Genomic DNA, 19,262 nt, shown 5'->3' on the forward strand with positions numbered 1-19,262 from the left:
GAAATTCATCCATGAATTTCTTCAGAGAATCCTTCTATAATTCTCCCAGAATTTCTTATAGAAGTTTCTCGAGGAAATACGCCAGAAATCTCTCCGGGACTTCCTTCAGCAAATCCTAAAGGAATTTCCCACGGATGTCTTCAGAAAATTATCCAGAAAATTCTCAAGAAGTTTCTTCTGGAATTCCTCCAGGAATTACTCCATGAATTTCTTTAGAAAATCCTTCTAAAATTCCTCCACAAATTCTTTAGGAAATTCCTCGAGGAAGTACGCCATAAACCCTCTAGGAATCTTACCAGAATTCCTCCAGAGAATCCTAAAGGAATGGCTCCCGGAACTCTTCCAGGCAATGCTGCAAATTATCACCTCACGAATGCTCAATCGACTTATCAATTGTATTTTTATCGCTTGCGATTGAACTGTACACTGCTCAGCGATGACCAGAAGCAAAGAAGTGGCAAAACGAACATAATGTAACTCACAAACGATTTTGCACACATCTGTCAGTGCCGCCACATGCTCACTCGAACAGCCAAACAACACCGAATGGGTTGGTTTTAGAAGCTACGGCACGAACGCTCGACACGCACACAGAAGCAACGTTCGCATGTACCGACACCACACCAATAACGTTTTCAGCCTACGATGCATCGCGATAAGCTGATCGAAAAGCATCGAAAGCGATGAAAAGACAGGCTTGGCTGGAACGCAATAGCTCAACGGCGAAACGAGGAAGGGTGAAAACGTATTCGTTGTCGAGAGCGAATCGCATCATTTCGCGAATGTTTTCACCAAATAGCAAGCCTGCTTCCAGGAATTCCTCCAGGAATTTCTCCAGGAGTTTTTTCAGGAATTTCCTCAGCAATTCCTCCAGGGATTCATTAATGAATTTCTTCAACAATTCCTGAAAAAAAAATCCTGCGGATATTCCTTCTGCAATTCCTTCAGAAATTCCTCGAGGAGTTCCTTAAGACATTCCTCCAGAAATTTCTCCAGGAAGCCTCATATATTTCTCCAGAAATTCCTCAAATAATTTCTTCATTAATTCCTCCAGTAAATACTCCAAGAATAGCTTCTGAGTTCCCTTCTGAAATTTCTTCTAGGAAAAATCCACTAGAAATGTCTGCCAGAATTCCCCCAATATTTCCTCCAGGGATTCCTCTAGGAATTGCTCCACGGATTCCTCCATAAAATCGTAAGAAATTTCTCAGGGAACTCTTCCAGGAATTCCTCGAGAAATTCCTCCTAGGATTTCTCCAGGAAATTCTCAAGAAATTTTGCAGAAATTCCTCCAGGGATTCATCCGTGAATTACTTCAGAAATTCCTCAAAAATTCCCCCAGAAATTCCTCCAGCAATCCTTTCAGAAATTTGTCGAGGAAGAACTCTAGAAAATCCCCAAGAATATCTGCCAGAATACCCCGGGAATATCTCCCGTAACTCTTGCAAGAACTTCTAGAGGAATCCCGCAATGAATTTGTCCAGGGAATCCTCCAATTCCAGGAATTTCTTCAGGACTTTTCCATGAATTTCTTCAGGAGTTTCTACAGAGATTGGTTAATGAATTTCTTCAGAAATTCCTCAAAAATTTCCTTCAGGAAATCCTTCAGAAATTCATCGAGGAGTTCAGACGTTCCTCCAGAAATTTTTCCAGTAAGCCTCATATATTTCCCCAGAAATCCCTAAAATAATTCCTTCGGATATTCCTACAATAAATACTCCAAGAATTCCTTCAGAGATTCCTCCTGAAATTTCTTCCAGGATTTTTTTAGGAATGTCTGCCAGAATTCCTCAAATATTTCCTCGAGCCTCGAGTCCAGGAATTGCCCCACGGATTCCTCCAGGTAATCCTAAAAAAAACTCTCACGGAGCTCTTCACGGAAGGATTCCTCCATGGAATTCACCAGGAAATTCTCAAGGAATTTCTTCAGGCATTCCTCCAGGGATTCATCCATAAATTTCTACAGAATCTCTAATCCCTCTAATCCCTCTGCGCATTTCTGCCAGAATTCCTGCAGAGGATCCTGAAGGAATATCTCCCAGAACACTTCCAAGAATTCCTCCTGGAATTCCTCGAGGAATTCCTCCTAAGAACCCTCCACGGATTCCTCCAGGAAAATCTCCAGATTTTTTTTTTCAGGAATTTCTTCAGGAACTCCTCCAGGGATTCATTCAGAAATTCCTTAAAAAAATCATCCAAAAATTCCTCCAGGAATTCCTTCAGAAATTCCTCGAAGATTTCCTTCAGACATTCCTCCAGGAAGCCTCATATATTTCTCCAGAATTTCCTCAAATAATTATTCTAGTAAATATTCCAGGAATTCCTCCAAAACCTCCTCCAGGAATTTCTCCAGAGATTGCTTGTGAAATTTCTTCTTGGTAAAATCCTCTTGGAATGTCTGCCAGAATTTATCCAATATTTCCTCCAGAGATTCCTCCAGGAATTGTTCCATGGATTCCTCCAGAAAATTCCAAAAGCGTTTCTCCCGAAACTCTTCTGGAAATTCCTCGAGCAATTCCTCCATGGATTCCTCCAGGATTTTTTACAGGAAATTCTCAAGGATTTCTTCAGGAATTCCTTCAACTATTCATCCATAAATTTCTTCAGAAATTCCTCGAAAATTCCCCCAAAAATACCTCCAAGTATTGCTCCAGGGATTCCTCCAGAAAATCTTCTAGAAATTTCTGTCAGAATTACTCCAGAGAATCCTAAAGGAATGTCTCCCGGAACTCTTCCGAGAATACCTTCAGGAATACCTCCATGGATTCCTTCAGGATTTTTTCCTGGAATACCTTTAGAAATTTCTCCATGGAATTCTCCAGAAATACTTCCAGAAATACTTCACGGAATTCTTCCAGGGATTGCTACAGGAATTCCTCCAGGAATTCTTCCAGAAAATTCTCTAGGAATTTCTGTCAGAAATCTTCCAATATTTTCTCCAGGGATTCTTCTAGGAATTCCTCGATGGATTCCTTCAGAAAATCCTAAGGGATTTTCTCCCGGAACTTTTCCGGGAATTTTTCTAAGAATTCCTCCAAGGATTCTTTTATGGATTCCTCCAGAAATTTTGTTCGGGAATTTCTTCGAGAATTCCTCGAGGAGTTCCTACAAATATTCCTCCAGGAATTCCTCCAGGAAGCCTCAAATATTTGTCCAGAAATTCCTTAAAGAATACTTCGAGGAATTTATCTAGTTATTTCTCTAAGAATTCATCAATGGATTCCTTCATGAATTCCTCCAAAAATTTCTTCAGGAATTTCTCCAAAAATACCTCCCAGAATGCAAACAGGGATTCCTCCAGGAATTTCTCCAAGAATTCCTCCATTAGTTTTTCAGGTATTCCTCAAGAAAATCCTCCGGGAATTTCTCCACGAATTCCTCCACAAATCTTAAAATAATTCTCTAAAAATACCACAAAGAATTCCTTAGGTAATTTCTCCAAAAAATCCTTAAGAAATTCCTTTTGAAATACCTCCAGGAACTTTTACAGGGGCTCCTCCAAAAATTTCTGCAGGGGTTGCTCGAGAAATTCATCATACGATTTCGCCAGAAATACCAAAGAAATTTCTCTCGGAACTCTTCCAGGAATTGCTAGAGAAATTCCTCCATGGACTTCTTTTTTTTTCAGGAATTTCTCCAGGAATTCCTCTAGTTATTACTCCAGAAAATCCTCTTAAAACTTTTCCAGGTATTCCTCAGGTATTCCCCCAAGAATTCCTCCACGGATATCTTCTGGCAAAAAAAAAAAATCTCCCGGAACTCTTCCAGGAATTCCTCTAGGAATTCCTCGAGAAATTTCTCCAGGGATTCCTCTATGGATTTCGCCAAGAATTTCTCCAGGAATATCTTCAAAAATTCCTCCAGGGATTCATCAATGAATTTCTTCTTGTGAAGAATTAGCAAAAAATGAATTTCTTCAGATATTCCTCAAAAATCCCTCTGAGAATTCTTTCTGAAATTCCTCGAGAAGTTCTGCTGTAAATATTTTCCCACAAATTTCTCAAAGAATTCGTCCAGGAATTCTTTCAGAAATTCATCCAGGAATTCCTGCATATTTTTTCAGGAATTTCTACAGAAAAAAATCTCTAGGAAATTCAAGAGGGATTCTTCTAGGGATTTCTCCTGAAATTCCTCCAGGAATTCCTCCATTGACTTATTCTGGGGATCCTCCAGAGTTTCCTCCAGGGATTAATTCTGGGCTGCAAAACGGTGAGCCGATGGGGAGGGCGCTCCTTTAGGGATTCTTTCAGAATTTTTTCCAGGAATTCTTCAGGGATTTCTTCTGAAATTTCTCCAGGGATTCATGCTGGAATTCCAGGATTTTCAAGGATTCCTTAAGGAATGCATCCAGGGATTCCTTCAAGTATTCCTCCTGAAAATCCTCCAGGAATTCCTTCTGGAATGCCTCCACGGGTTTTTCCAGAAATTCCCCCAAGAAGTCCTCCAGAAATTGAAGAAGTCCTCCAGAAATTGATCCAGAAATTCATCCAGGAGCTTCTTCAGAAATTCGTCCCGAAATTTCTCCAACTTCTCCAGGAATTTCTACACGGACTCCTCCAGGAATTCTTCCAAGGACTCCTTCAGGAATGCCTCCACTGATTCCTCCTAAAGTTCCTCCAGGGATACTTCCAAAGATTTCTCCAGGAATTCCTGTAAGGATTAGTCAATGAAGTCCTCGAGTAATTCTTCTAGAAATTCATGCAGTAATTCTTCCAAAAACTCCTTTAGGAATTCCTTCAGCAATTCATCCAGGAATTATTTCATGGATTCCTAAAGGAATTCCTCCTGGAATTTCTCCACGAATTCTATCAGGAAATCCTCCACGGAATTCCTGCAAGATTTTTTCTTATAACTCCTCTAATAATTCCACCAGAGATTTCTCCAGGAATTCTTTCAGGGATTCGTCAATGAGCTCCACGAGGATTTTTTCTAAAAACTCCTCCAAATGCCCCTCCAGATATTTACTCAGGGATTCCTGCAGAAATTCCACCAGGAATTCTTCCAGATGTTCCACCAGGAATTCCTACTCGGAAACCTCCAGGCTATTTGATATATAGAATGCTCAGATGAAGCATGAGATTTGGAGATGTTGAAAACATTAGTAGCTGGTACATGAAAATCAAATTGCGTGCGGCAATAAAGGTGCACCGTGGTGTATAGGATCCCTAGATACTACTGAGATCATTGGGATGGTGATTAATAGACAGTGCATAATGCGTGGATACCTAGATGCTTTTGTTGACGCTTTGAAGAAGGTGTATGATGTTAGTTTGCTGGCTATTTTGTATGGTTAGGTGCACGAATTGCAAAAATGGTGCTTGGTATTCAATGTGGTGCCGAAGTCACCATGGTTCACGTACATGGAATACGAAATACCAAAATGGTGCATGTTATTCAAAAATGGTACTGACATCAGTAATTAGTTAACCTTTTAGGACGCGCGCCATCAAGCAGCAGAAACTGCACCGCGCTCGCCTTGTTTACGACGAGCGAGGGATACTGAGAAATTGTAAATTGCCACCATGATTGAGTCATTCTCAACATTGCGTGGTTAGATTGAAGGTGCAAGAATTGCTAAAATGGTGCGTAGAATTTAATGTGGTGCGGAAGTCTACATGGATCATGTAAGTCGAATACAATTTGGTGTACGATATGGCAAAATGGAGCTTATGAAATTCAAATGTGAATAAAATGTGCTTAGATGTTTCTGTGAACATCATGGTGGTGCATGGAATGCAAAGGAGCTACATGATGTCTGTATGGTGCATTAGTATTACCATAATTCCATATGTAGGTGCAATGTGGCATAGGAATCAACATGGTCCAGGTACATGGAATGCTATTTTGTATGCGAAATGCCGAAAGGTGCATGGGATTCAAATATGAACCACATCATAATGTTGATGGGAAGGTTCGGAGAAGGTGCATGATGCTAGGTGATGCATTATTTGTTATCGTTATTAAAATATCATCAACATGTTGCATCGTTAGGTGCATGAATTTACAAAAATGGTGCATAGAATACAGAAAAAAGTGTTTGAAGTGATGCTCACGCCATAATGATGAATTAGATGCTTAGATGATAAGTATGATAAACATGCATATGCATATCAGAATGATGCATTAGATACCTAATGGATTAAAAGACATTGCATGAGATCAGCATAATGCGCGGATACCTTAATCATTGTTTGGGCATCATGATGGTGCATTAAAAGGTTTGAAAAAGGTGCATGATGTTGGTGTGCTGTATTAGTCGTCACCGTTATTCAGCGATACTCGTTATTATGTATGGCTAGGTGCACGACTTGCAAAAATGGTGCTAAGAATTCAATGTGGTGCTGAAGTCACCATTGTTCACGTTCATCGAATACAGTTTTGGTGCATGTTATTCAAATGTGGTGGTGCTTACATCACTAATTAGTTAAAAGATGGTGCGTGAAATCAGCCTTGATGATTCTGAGAACATCATGGTTGTGCATGGGATACTAAGAAATTGTATGTATCAGTGGTGCATTACATGCTTGCCACCATGATTCAGTGATTCTCAATATTGCGTGGTTGGATACAAGGTGCAAGAATTGCAAAAATGGTGCATATAACTTGTTGTGGTACGGAAGCCAGCATGGATTAGGTACATCGAATACAATTTGGTGTACTAAAATGGAGCCTGTAAAATCAAATCAAATGTAAATTATATGCTTAGATGATATATAAGATGTTCAGATGGTGCATGGAACTGAGCTGCATGATGTTTGTATACTGCATTTTATGGAAATATAATACAGTTACTCTCAATATGGTGCATGATATATTTTTTTTATAAAAGGGGGGGCAAGTGCCCCCCCTTGCCCCCCCCCCCCTCCCCTGTGCACGCTAGTGCTCCTCATTTCAATCTAGACAATGTACAGAGTAGACCGCTTGAGTGTGTGATGTGTTTAACACTTAACAAGTAAGGGAATGCATTTCGTAAAACTTTTTTGGACACTATCCCGAGCAATGAACATGTATTGCCATTTTCAGATATCAAATCCAGCTGCCAAAATTTTGTCATCCCCTTCTGACTAGGGTCCTCACGGGGATCTAAGGTTGGGAAGCATGAGATGAGGTCCGCGCCGCGATGACGACAGGTTTCCAAAGCTAGCGAGCTGCGAATGGGTAAATTGGTATGCTATATTGGAAAGCCGTGAACGAAGTGCAAAGGGAACGGAGAATGCCTGTTGCTCCAAAGGAAATCCTTCCCCGAGCTGCTCCCGAATGGGATGGAAGGATAACAGCCAGTCACACACCACGGTCGGTGCGGTCGGTTTTACGGTGCCATATAGGTCCACAGCATCACGCCGCGGGTTCAGTAGTTCTCGGGAAGTCGGACGGATCGGTCGCAAAAGCCTCGAAGGCTTCTTCGGAATAACTCAACTACACTACAGTGTGGTGATAACTGTTCTGTTGGAATTTGGTGGTTTTTCCAAAAATCTAGGCAGTGATATTCATAAGGATAAGGATACCGTGACAACTGCGTGATTGCTAGGTGGATTGGATGCTTCGAATGTTTAACGGTGGACTGGTGGAAGAAATCTGTGAATTCAAAATCAGTGCAGAATGCTTAGCAAGGAAAATATTGAATTGGAGCCAATTTTTAGTGATACCCTAATGTAATGTTCACAGTACCAAATGAATGACTAAAACAAACGGTCGAGTATTATCAACCAATTCGCGTAGTTTCATAAGTATTCATATTTTTGGAAAACTGAATATGACATAGGAGATATTTTTCGGGTTAAAAAAATAATCGAAAACCTTTATGAGAAGTTAAAAAAAAAAGTTCAAGCTTTTTCGAATTTACACAAATTAGTACTAGATTCCTTCATTCGTCTTGACTGTACTTTTAAGATTAGAAAAAACTAAAACTTGAATATCAACATGAAATTTGTCCCACAGAAACATTTACAGAAATTCTATTCAAGTTTTCAAGGTCTCGATTAGGAGCTAGGTAACCGTTTTTTTCTTTAAATATTTTTATCAAAAGCTTTATGAATGCAGCCATTCCATAGAAAAACGATATAGTGCAACTCCGATTTTCGTGAAACTTGGTGGGTTTATAGTTCATCGAAATTAATTAGACCCGTATTTTTTGTTTTGTCATTAGGGTGGCTAATTTTCAGATAGGGTGGTCCTAAAAATCAAGGTTTTAGAAAACATTTTTTTTAAAATAATAACTTTTGAACCAGTTGACCGATTTTAAACTTCTTTTTTTTTGTCTGAAAGCTGCCGTAATTGTAGTTTTAGGAAAAAATACGTTGAAGGGGTCAAATTGTGTTTTAGTGCAAAAAATAGCTTTTTTCTACGTTTTTATGTTCTCGGGACCAAAGGAATACCCTGATTTTATATTTTTATCGGAAGCTCAGGAAATTTGGCGTAACATATCAAAATATCTTAAATGTATGTTTTTTTTTAGTTTTTGAGATATGATTTTTTAAAAATAAAAGGTCAAATTCTCCCATACAAAACATTTTTTTTAATTTAATTATATTTTGAATCCTTATAAAACTATTAATACCAAAAACACTAGGAATCACTCAGAAAAGCAATAGAAGGCATAATTTTATGAGAATTTTCAATTTTAGGAAATTTTAGAGCAGCTAGTTTATCTGATAAAACTATAAAACCAGAGTACCCCTTTGGTCATTATTATTATTATTATTTATTTTTTAACTAAAAAATTTGAAAGAGGGAAAAGCCCCTTTGAGTGATTTCCGCAATTTTGAAATCTTGCTCAAAAAGGCACAAAACCTCTTTATCTTAACCCCTTTGGTCACAAGACCATAAAAACGTGAAAAAACACAAAATAAATGCAATTTTTTGCACCAAAACACAATTTATTCAGCCGCTTCAACGTATTTTTCCTCAAAACTAAAATTCAACAGCTTTCAAAGCATACCGTACACATCGTAGTTGCTACTCCGTGATTGACCAGAACAATCGAAGTTGCTCAGAGATCCAATGAATGGTGCTTGGGACTAGCTACACACTCTCAATGTGCACAATTCGAGAGTTCAATATTTGAAAGTCAATAACGGCGCCGGCCACGTCCTTACGGTCATCGGGAAAGGGGAAGGAATGTTAGTTCGACAACCGTTGTTACTAGAAACCGTGGAATCCACAGCATCCTCACAGGTGTCTCGGGAAGGAGTTAGTAGGGTAGGGTTAGGCCTGCACCAGAACTACAAGATTAATTTGCAGACATTACAGGCTCCAGGAGTTCTCATGAAAACACATTAGCGAAATTACCCCAACTTGTTCTAGTATGTAAAGAAAAAAAAAACTCGGAATGGTCTCACCCAGTTCCATGCCGTCGGATGACCGCAACCACTCCTTAACTCCTCCAATTTTCTGCAATACTGTTTGCTACCAAGTGTGCATCCATTTTTATCACTTCACGAGGAAGGAAAATGTGCACCTGCCCCAAACACGTGTCACTTTTCACTTTTTTCTTCGAACAATGCAACCCAATCGAGATCCCCATCGCAACTCACAATTCAACAGCTTTCAAACAAAAAAAAAAGAAGTTTAAAATCGGTTAACTGGATCAAAAGATCTGATTTTTTGAAAATTTTTAGTTTTTAAAAACCTTGATTAAAAATTGATCACGCCAATGACAAAATAAAAAATACGGGTCTAAATATTTTCGATGAACTACAAACCCACCAAGTTATATGCGTGTCTGTGTATGTGTGTGTGTGTGTGTGTGTGTGTGTGTGTGTGTGTGTGTGTGTGTGTGTGTGTGTGTGTGTGTGTGTATGTATGTTACAAAAAAAATGTCACTCACGGTTCTCAGCCGTCTGTTGACCGATTTGAGTTCTCTTGTAGGCAAATGAAAGCTACTACATCCTAGTAGAACGCTATTGAATTTTATTTTGATTGGACGTTCGGTTACCGAGATATCTTTCAAAGAGTGCTAGGGAGTAGTACAACTTAATTAATTTAGATATTTTTGACAAAGTGTATCACCATAAATTTCTCAGCCGTCTATCAACCGATTCGGGTTCTTAAGGCCCGAAACGAAAGCTACTGCATCCTAGAAGAACGCTTTTGAATTTCATTCCGATTGGACATTTTGTAACCGATATATCTTTCGGAAAGCATTTGGAGTAATACAACTTAACTTTTTAAGAGGTCTTTGACAAAATGCTTCATAATAAATGAATCAGCCGTGTGTCAATCGATTTGAGTTCTCTCAGCATCAAATGAAAGCTACAGCATCCTAGTAGAACGCTATTAAATTTCATGCCGTTTGGACATTTTGTTTCCGAGATATCTTTCCACGAGTACTAAGGAGTAATGAAATTTACGCTTTTGAGAGATTTTTGATAAAATGTATCATAATAAATTTCTCAGCCGTCTGTCAACAGATTTTTTATGATCATATTTGGTTTCACAAGTTAGTTATACATGAAAATGCAATTGCTACAAATACATAAAAACTACTATCTCTTTGTAATATTTGAGCTTAATAAATAGTAGCTAATAAATAGTAGCAAAAATATTATGGAATGTATGTAGGAAAAGCCTTTTTTTACTCTTCTTACATCCATAAGAAGGGTATAAATATCGCTCGAAAAACCGACTTTCGATCCGAGGCCCGAAGGGCCGAGTCTCATATACCAATGAACTCAGCTCGACGAACTGAGCAAATGTCTGTGTGTGTGTGTGTGTGTGTGTGTGTGTGTGTGTGTGTGTGTGTGTGTGTGTGTGTGTGTGTGTGTGTGTGTGTGTGTGTGTGTGTGTGTGTGTGTGTGTGTGTGTGTGTGTGTGTGTGTGTGTGTGTGTGTGTGTGTGTGTGTGTGTGTGTGTGTGTGTGTGTGTGTGTGTGTGTGTGTGTGTGTGTGTGTGTGTGTGTGTGTGTGTGTGTGTGTGTGTGTGTGTGTGTGTGTGTGTGTGTGTGTGTGTGTGTGTGTGTGTGTGTGTGTGTGTGTGTGTGTGTGTGTGTGTGTGTGTGTGTGTGTGTGTGTGTGTGTGTGTGTGTGTGTGTGTGTGTGTGTGTGTGTGTGTGTGTGTGTGTGTGTGTGTGTGTGTGTGTGTGTGTGTGTGTTTGTGTGTGTGTGTGTGTGTGTGTGTGTGTGTGTGTGTGTGTGTGTGTGTGTGTGTGTGTGTGTGTGTGTGTGTGTGTGTGTGTGTGTGTGTGTGTGTGTGTGTGTGTGTGTGTGTGTGTGTGTGTGTGTGTGTGTGTGTGTGTGTGTGTGTGTGTGTGTGTGTGTGTGTGTGTGTGTGTGTGTGTGTGTGTGTGTGTGTGTGTGTGTGTGTGTGTGTGTGTGTGTGTGTGTGTGTGTGTGTGTGTGTGTGTGTGTGTGTGTGTGTGTGTGTGTGTGTGTGTGTGTGTGTGTGTGTGTGTGTGTGTGTGTGTGTGTGTGTGTGTGTGTGTGTGTGTGTGTGTGTGTGTGTGTGTGTGTGTGTGTGTGTGTGTGTGTGTGTGTGTGTGTGTGTGTGTGTGTGTGTGTGTGTGTGTGTGTGTGTGTGTGTGTGTGCTACAACATCCTCGTAAAAATCCCTGAAATTTTATTGCGATTCGACATTTGATTCCTGAGATATTTTACGAAGAGTATTTCAATAAATTCTTTTTTTATTATTATATTCGCTTGTTATCTTGCATGAGCTTTTGACCATTCTAAGGATTTTTTTTTTCTGTAAATAATGCTGACCTCATATAAAGTGTATACTAGCAGGTTATTACTTTCAATAAAATTATAAATAACAAATTACAAATAAACAGGAATTCTATGAAAACTAACAATATGTTAAATGAAAGCTTTGAATTTATATATTGTTGGAAAAATGCAAGAACCGGACAGCCAAAATAACTAGTTAATGCCAAAACTGATTTACATAGTAGATATATCTTTTTTACACCATAACCATGAATACCAAGTACTTTGGAGCTAATTTATTCGACTGATTAAGAGATATTAGACAAAGTGTATCTCGCTTATTTTCTTATCCATTCGTTAATCGATTCAAGATCTTTTGGCAGCTAACAAAAGATACAATATTCCAGAATATGTAAGCTATTTTTTTTAACATTCCATACAAGTTTCTAGGAGGTGTCTGGCATTTCTGGTAGTTTAGTCCATGGTCTGATGCTATTTTGGAAACCAATCCACTAGATGCCAAATCCACAATATTTTCTAGAACTTTTGGTCAATCACACAAAATAAATTTGTTAAATACGAATAATACAACAATATTTTTAATAAGTGTAAGAAGGGTTCTGTTCACCATAGGTGGATTAAATCGGTTTTTTTTATTTTTTATAGTTTTTTATATATGATTTTTTTTAATTAAAAAGTAATCTTTTCCAATACTAGGCATTTTGGTAATTTGATTATATCGTCGTTCCTCACAAAATGATGTGCATACAGGGGATAGACAAAATGATCGGGACAGGCAAAATTTCCTTTTTTTTAATGTCCAATTAGCTGTAACTTTTCGAAAAGTGCATCAAATATTCTCAAATTTTTACTTTATCAACTAGTTGTGCATTAGTGGACAAAATTTGGAAAAGAGCGGGCTATTCTGCACGAAGCTATAAGCATTTTAGTGAAAGGTAAAATTATCCGATAGCCAACTTTGAGCTTTTATATCTCCGGATTCAATGAACCGAATGCAATGAAATTTTGTCCATTTATGACTTATATAATGAGCTCTAAGAAACGTTTGACTCAACTTGAAATTATTAACAAGAAAAAAAGTTATAACGATTGCATTAATTTTATGATTTTATAGTAAACTGGTCTATTTTTAATATGCATCCCATTACTTTTTCAATGAATTGATGGCTATGTTGTTACTTTCTTTCAAAACATATCTGTATTCAAGACAGTTAGAGGAGATTCAAATGAACTATAATTAGCATCTTGAATTTTGAAACGATGTTGAAATTTAAGAAAATATGGTGTTTTATTAGAAAAATAATCTAATCGTTATAATTTTCTTCCGTGTTAAGAATTTTAAGTTAAGTCAAATTTTTTTCAGAGCTGATTATATAGCGGAAATTGTGTATTTTCGGCAGTTTTGTTCTCTTCGTCATGGGGGGTTTTTTGAAACTTGTTGAACTCAGAGTTGGCCCCAAATCCTTCCCAATCAAGCTGAGTTATATGTCCAAATTTCAGACAATTCGGCCCACAAAAATCCCCCATGACGAAGAGAACCAACATGCCGATAATACCCTTCGTCACCCTAAGTCATAAACGGTCAAAATTTTATTGCATTCGGTTCATTGAATCCGGAGATGTAACAGCTCAAAGTCGGCTATCGGATAATTTAACCTTTTCCTAGAGTCTTTATAACTTCTGTGCAGAATAGTCCGATCTTTTCCAAATTATGTCCACCGATAGACAACTGCTTGATCAACTCACAGTGAAAATTTGAGAATATTTGATTCACTTTTCAAAAAGTTACAACTATTTGAAATTTTTTTGATAAGGAAAAATTTGACCTGTCCCGATCATTTTGTCTATCCCCTGTATATAAAATACCAGTAACAACTTCATTTTGCATCGCAATGCAGTGTTTAATATAGGTAATCACATTTACTGAGGGCCTGATAATGAAAAATACGACTTTCTATTTTCAAAAAATCATATCTCAAAAAAAAAAAAAAAAACAGTCATTTTTTTCCCTATGTTATGTAATATTTTCAGAAGTTTCTGATACTGGTCGGAATTCAACATTTTGAGGGAGGGCACAAATAACGATTTTGCCTAATTGCTTGGGGTTTTTTTTTTTTTTTTATCAAATACATTTATTATTTCAACGAGTCATCGAATTTTGTGACAAAAGAAGCAAATGAGATTTGTTCCAGCCTTATTCGCATATTTATCTTACTTAACCCTTTGAAGCCGTTGTCTACAGTTTTTTCTACGTTTTTTTAAATTTTTTAATTTTTTTTTTTATGATCTTCATTTGTATCTCATTTAATTATTACATTCATAGAAGACACTTAATCTAGGTGTTCTGTGTATTATTAAACACAATCATCCTAATTTGGTAAAATTAATTGAAACTAAGGGGTGATACGGTCAAAATTTGTTTCATAACTTGAGAATGCGTACACCAAAACAGCTGATTTTTGGACCAGTAATGGTACATTATATGTAGCTTATACCATATAATTTTCATCAAAATCGGTTCAGTATTTGCGGAGATATTGAGAATCCTGAAAACTGCAATTTTAAAATTTTGTACAAAGAGGATTAAAAAATAAGATCACATTTTTTCTCTTTTATTTATAGAGCCAGAAATACTGAACCACATCAATGAAAATTTTTCTGTATGTAAAGTATACATATCAAAATGTTGTGTAAAAATTTCATTTAATTTGATCCAGCCGTTACAAAGTTATATTTGTTTAGGTGGTCAAATTTTGTCAAATTTTGTCAAGTCAAGTCAAATTTTGGTCACACAATTTTTTTCATAACTTTAGACTGCGTACATCAAAACAGCTGATTTTTGGATCAGTAATGGTACATGATATGTAGCTTGTACCATAAAATTTTCATCAAAATCGGTCTAGTATTTGCGGAGATATTGTTGAACCCTGAGATCTGCAATTTTAAAATTTTGTGCAAAGAAGATTCACAAATAAGAACACATTTTTACTGTTTTATTTATAAAGCCAGAGATACTTAACAGATTTCAATGAAAAATTTTCTGTATGTGAAGTATGCATATTAAAATGTTGTGTAAAAATTTCATTCAATTTGATCCAGCCATTACAAAGTTATATTTGCTTAAGTGGCACCCGGTCAGTTTTTTTCATATTCAAACTGCTACAACTTTGAAAGTATTCATACAAAATGGTTCAAAATTTTACTAAGAACATATTTTCATAATAGTATTATGTATACTGTAAAATTTTAATTTTAGTTCTATAATCAAAATTGTGCTTTACTGAACTTAAATTTCCGAAAATTTACTATGGAGCGCCTTTGTACAAAATTTTAAAAAGGTAGGTCGATGGTTTTATCTATATATCAACCAATACTTAATCGATTTTGATGAAAATTTTCAATTAATCAAAATCAATATTGGAAATTTGATGCAACTCATTAGTGCTATACCAGGGAGGCAACTTCAAAATCATTTTTAAAATTTTATTCTGAAATTTGCTCTGAAGTTGCAACAGCTCGACCATATTGGGACAGCGTACAGCATGGCCGGTCTAAAAATTTGTTTATAAATTAAACATTTGTTTCTGCTACAAATTTTTGATTTTCTATTAACAAATATACCCACTTATATAAACACTTAATGTATTTATTGCACTTGATTTGAATACTTTCTATCTGGTTTTCAAAAGTTAAGTTATTATCTAGTAAGAGTCGTAGATACTTAATTTCGTCTGACCAATTTTATTGGAGTTCCCCTCATGTCTACTTTAGGGGTTTCAAATGAAGAGCGCTCGGCTTATGTGGAAATATGATAAGTTGAGTTTTGGCAGCATTTGGAGAAATCTCCTTTTTTGCAAATAAGAAGAAAACCTATCTAAACTTTTTGCAATCTACTACAAATGACACGCAAACTTCGCCCCTTGACTGAGATACCTGTGTCACCTGCAAATAACGATTTTTGACATCCCTGAGGAAAAGTCGGAGGTATTGTATAATACTGTATAATACTGGTTCCAGTATGCTGCCTTGTGGAACACCAGCTTTAACAGGTAACACTGGTCGACAGTGGATCACGCACTTTGACCACTTGTTCCATTTCCGATGGATTTTGACCCGTTCATTCCGAATCTGACTTCGGAATTGCTGTAACACGTACAGTTTTTTTTTTAAATAGGGTTTTATTCACAAAATTTCTTATTTTCATAGAAAATAAACTATTGTTTTCATAACTTTATTTTGTGTGTGTTAATCTTAACCAATATTTATATTTAATAGATTTCGAACCATTGATTCAGATTTCTGACCTAATAATTTCTGTAGTTTTAGAGAACAATAAGTCCGGAAAAATTCTTATAAAAATATTTTTGGAAGGCAATTGCATAAGCTATATTCTGTGAAATTTTCAAGATGTGGGTTTTCTCTGTTCCTGAGTTATGACCAATTTTGTGGAAATTGTCCAGATTGGTCATAACTCATGGAGGATTTCCTGGAGAAATTCCTGGAGGAATTTCTTTGGGAATTTCCGAAGGAATTCCTGGATCAGTTCCTGGATAAATTTCTGGAGGACTTCCTGATGAAATACCTGGGGTAATTCCTGGCGGAATTCTTGGTAGAATTCCTGGAGGAGTTCCTGGAGAAATTGCTGGATGAATTTCTGGAGGAATCCCTGGAGGAATCATTAGAGGAATTCCTTGAGGTATCTCTAGAGGAATACTTGTAGGCATCTCTGGAGGAATTCCTAGAGGAATTTCTGGACGAATCCCTGTAGGAGCTTTTAGAGGAATCCACGCAGGAATTCCCAGAGGAATACCTGGAAGAGTTCTAGGAGGAATCCCAGGAAGAATTCCTGAAGAAATCCAAGAATAAATTTCTGATTTTATTCTAGGAGGAGTTTCTGAAGAGATCCCACGAGGAAGTACTGAAGAAATCGAAACTGTGAAGAAACCGTTGAAATTCCTGAGGAAATCCTGAAGGAATCCAAAAAAGAGTACGTAGAGGAACTCTTGGAGGAATCCCTGGAAGAGTTCCTGAAAAAACCCCAGGAGGTATCTCCAAAGCAATCCCAGGATGAATTCTTAAGAGAATCTCTAAACTGTTCCTGGAAGAAGTCTTGGATTAATTCTTGAAGAAGTTTCTGAAAGAATTCCAGGAGGAATTCCTGAAGGAATCCCAAGAAGAGTTCTTAGAGGCATTTTCAAAATAATCCTGGAAGTTGTTCCTGAAAGAATCACAGAATGAATTCCCGGGTGAATCCCTGGAAGAATTCCTGGAGGAATTTGTGAAGCCCTTGATGAAGCAATCCCAAGAGGAATTCCATAGGAATCAAAGGAGAGATTTCTAAGCGAATTCCTGAAAGAATTTCTGTTGGGATCACTGGATAAAAAAAATCAGAAGAAATCCATGTCTGCAGTAATTTCTGGACGTATTATTGATGGAATACTTTGATGGACTCCTAAAGGATTTTTATACAATTTTTTTTTTAAATTTCTGGATTAATTTTTGAAAAATCTCTGTTAAAATTTTCTGGAAGACATTCCTGCAGAAATACTGCGAATAATTCCAGATGGATCTATTGGAGCAATATCTAGCGGAATTCTGGAAGGAATATATGGAGAAATCCCTGAAGAAATCTCTGAAGGAATACCTGCAGTTATACCTTAGAAGGATCTCTGGAGAAATTCCTGAAGGAAACCTCGAAAACAGCATTTGAACAACCACTGGAGGAACCTCTAAAGATATCCCAGGACAAATCCCTGAATAAATGTGTGGTTGAATCCCTAGATGAATTCTGAAAAAATCATGAAGGAATTGTTCATACTCAGCCCCCCCCCCTGGGCCCCCTCCAGAAAAAATCCAAGCTACGTCAATGGTGATATTTTGGCTACTCCAGCCAAATCTCAAAATCTTTAATGACCAACATGTAAAACTTGTTATTTTGTAACACATTACTAAAAGATCATTAATGGAAGTATTTATTTGGATATTCAAACAAATTTTAAAGATGGCCTCTCAGTGATATCTACACGCCATCACAGTCACTTCAGTTGTGATGGAAAAGGGAAAGTGACGGTGATTCAACAGAGCACATGCTGACTTGGATCGCAACCTGCAGATCAAAATCAACGATTTACCTACCATTGATAGTGACAGAGCGCAACTGAGCGATTCCAAGCAACAGCATCAAAATTAAGGAAAATTTTTAATTCATGATTTTCTATTGAACTGAAACTTTGCACAGTTTTTCAGTTCCATCTAAATCGCCATTTTTCGATATCAAATTTTTATTTAGAGCCACGACTAATTTTTCAAAAGGGTGTATGTGAAAATGGTTCAAAAATATTCAAAAATATGCACAGCAAAAACGGATTGTTCGATTGTTATGAATTTTTCAGCAAAGTTAGATAGCTAAATGGTGATTTCTAAGAAAATATACACTGTGAAAAAAAATCTATTTTATCATTGAAAAACATCATTTTTGTCACAAAAACTCAAATATCTCAAAACCCTATCTTTTTACCAACTTGAATTTTTTAGGGAAAACGGTCCATTGTATTAGCAATCTACCATAAAAATTTGGTGATGGTAAACTAATAAACAAAAAAGTTATAACATTTCAAAAATTTCACAATTTTTACATTTAGTAAAAAAAATTTTTCTGTGTAAATTATTTCGGCCGGGAATCGCGATTTGATGCTGATTTTATTGTTCAGCAAAGTTAGATAACTAAATGGCGATTCCTAAGAAAATATACACTGTGAAAAAAATCTTTTTTAACATTAAAAAATATCATTTTTGTCACAAAAACTCAAATATCTCAAAACCCTATCTTTTTACCAACGTAATTTTTTAGAGAAAACGGTCCATTGTATTAGCAATCTACCATGAAAATAAACAAAAAAGTTATGACAATTCAAACATTTCACAATTTTCACATTTAGTAATAACTTTTTTTAGTGTAAATTATTTCGGCCGGAAATTGAAGTTTGATGCTGATTTTATTGTTAATGGCCTTGCGTGAGTAAAACAAGTTGTTTTTATTATATATTATATATACATATAATATAATATACTATGTACCGTAATGTTCCGATTTTATCACGCCCTCCGCGCATTAGTCGTTTATTCATTAATTTGCTGTTACATTTGAGGACAAGTGTTTTCCCTCTTCTTCAAGATGAATGTTGAAAGCGTGTTTTGCAACGTTAAAAATATTGAAATGGGTATAGATGTTGAAGAATATTACAGGGCATTTTTGAAAAGGGGCGTAATTAAATTGTTTAAACAGATGTCGCTGATGGCAATTTCTCAGTTGTTGTCGTTTTCGAACTTCCTGCGCCCTGCTTTACCGATGATATACAGATGGCTCGTTTGTCAAATTCTAGACGGCAGGACGTGCAAATGCGTAATTTTGTACACAATGTGGACATTTGGGCATAACCAGTCTCTTTCAGTTTATCTATGGTGCTTTCGGTGAGATTTCGTAACTCTTTTGAACATTTTTTTTCATCAAACGGTCTACAAGAGAGCGTTGAGTTGAAGACCTTTGAGAAAGCGACTGTTCATCTTGTTCGTTAGATTATAATAAACAAAATCACTTAT

The 19,262-nt window shown here is 36.8% G+C and overlaps 2 protein-coding genes across 7 annotated transcripts in view; one reads left to right on the forward strand and one right to left on the reverse strand.

Annotated features, from left to right (window-relative positions):
- The window catches only part of LOC109407819 (ribonuclease P protein subunit p25-like protein), a 606,744-nt gene that overhangs the window by 117,139 nt on the left and 470,343 nt on the right, over window positions 1-19,262 (reverse strand). The window lies entirely within an intron of this gene.
- LOC109407816 (aromatic-L-amino-acid decarboxylase) overlaps window positions 6,881-19,262 on the forward strand; it is a 155,157-nt gene continuing 142,775 nt past the window's right edge. The window contains exon 1 of the mRNA XM_029870336.2: window positions 6,881-7,528. The gene's annotated coding sequence lies outside the window, so the exon portion shown is untranslated. The remainder of the gene's footprint in view (window positions 7,529-19,262) is intronic.

The sequence above is a fragment of the Aedes albopictus genome, chromosome 2 (genome assembly GCF_035046485.1).
Source record: "Aedes albopictus strain Foshan chromosome 2, AalbF5, whole genome shotgun sequence".
NCBI lineage: Eukaryota > Metazoa > Arthropoda > Insecta > Diptera > Culicidae > Aedes > Aedes albopictus.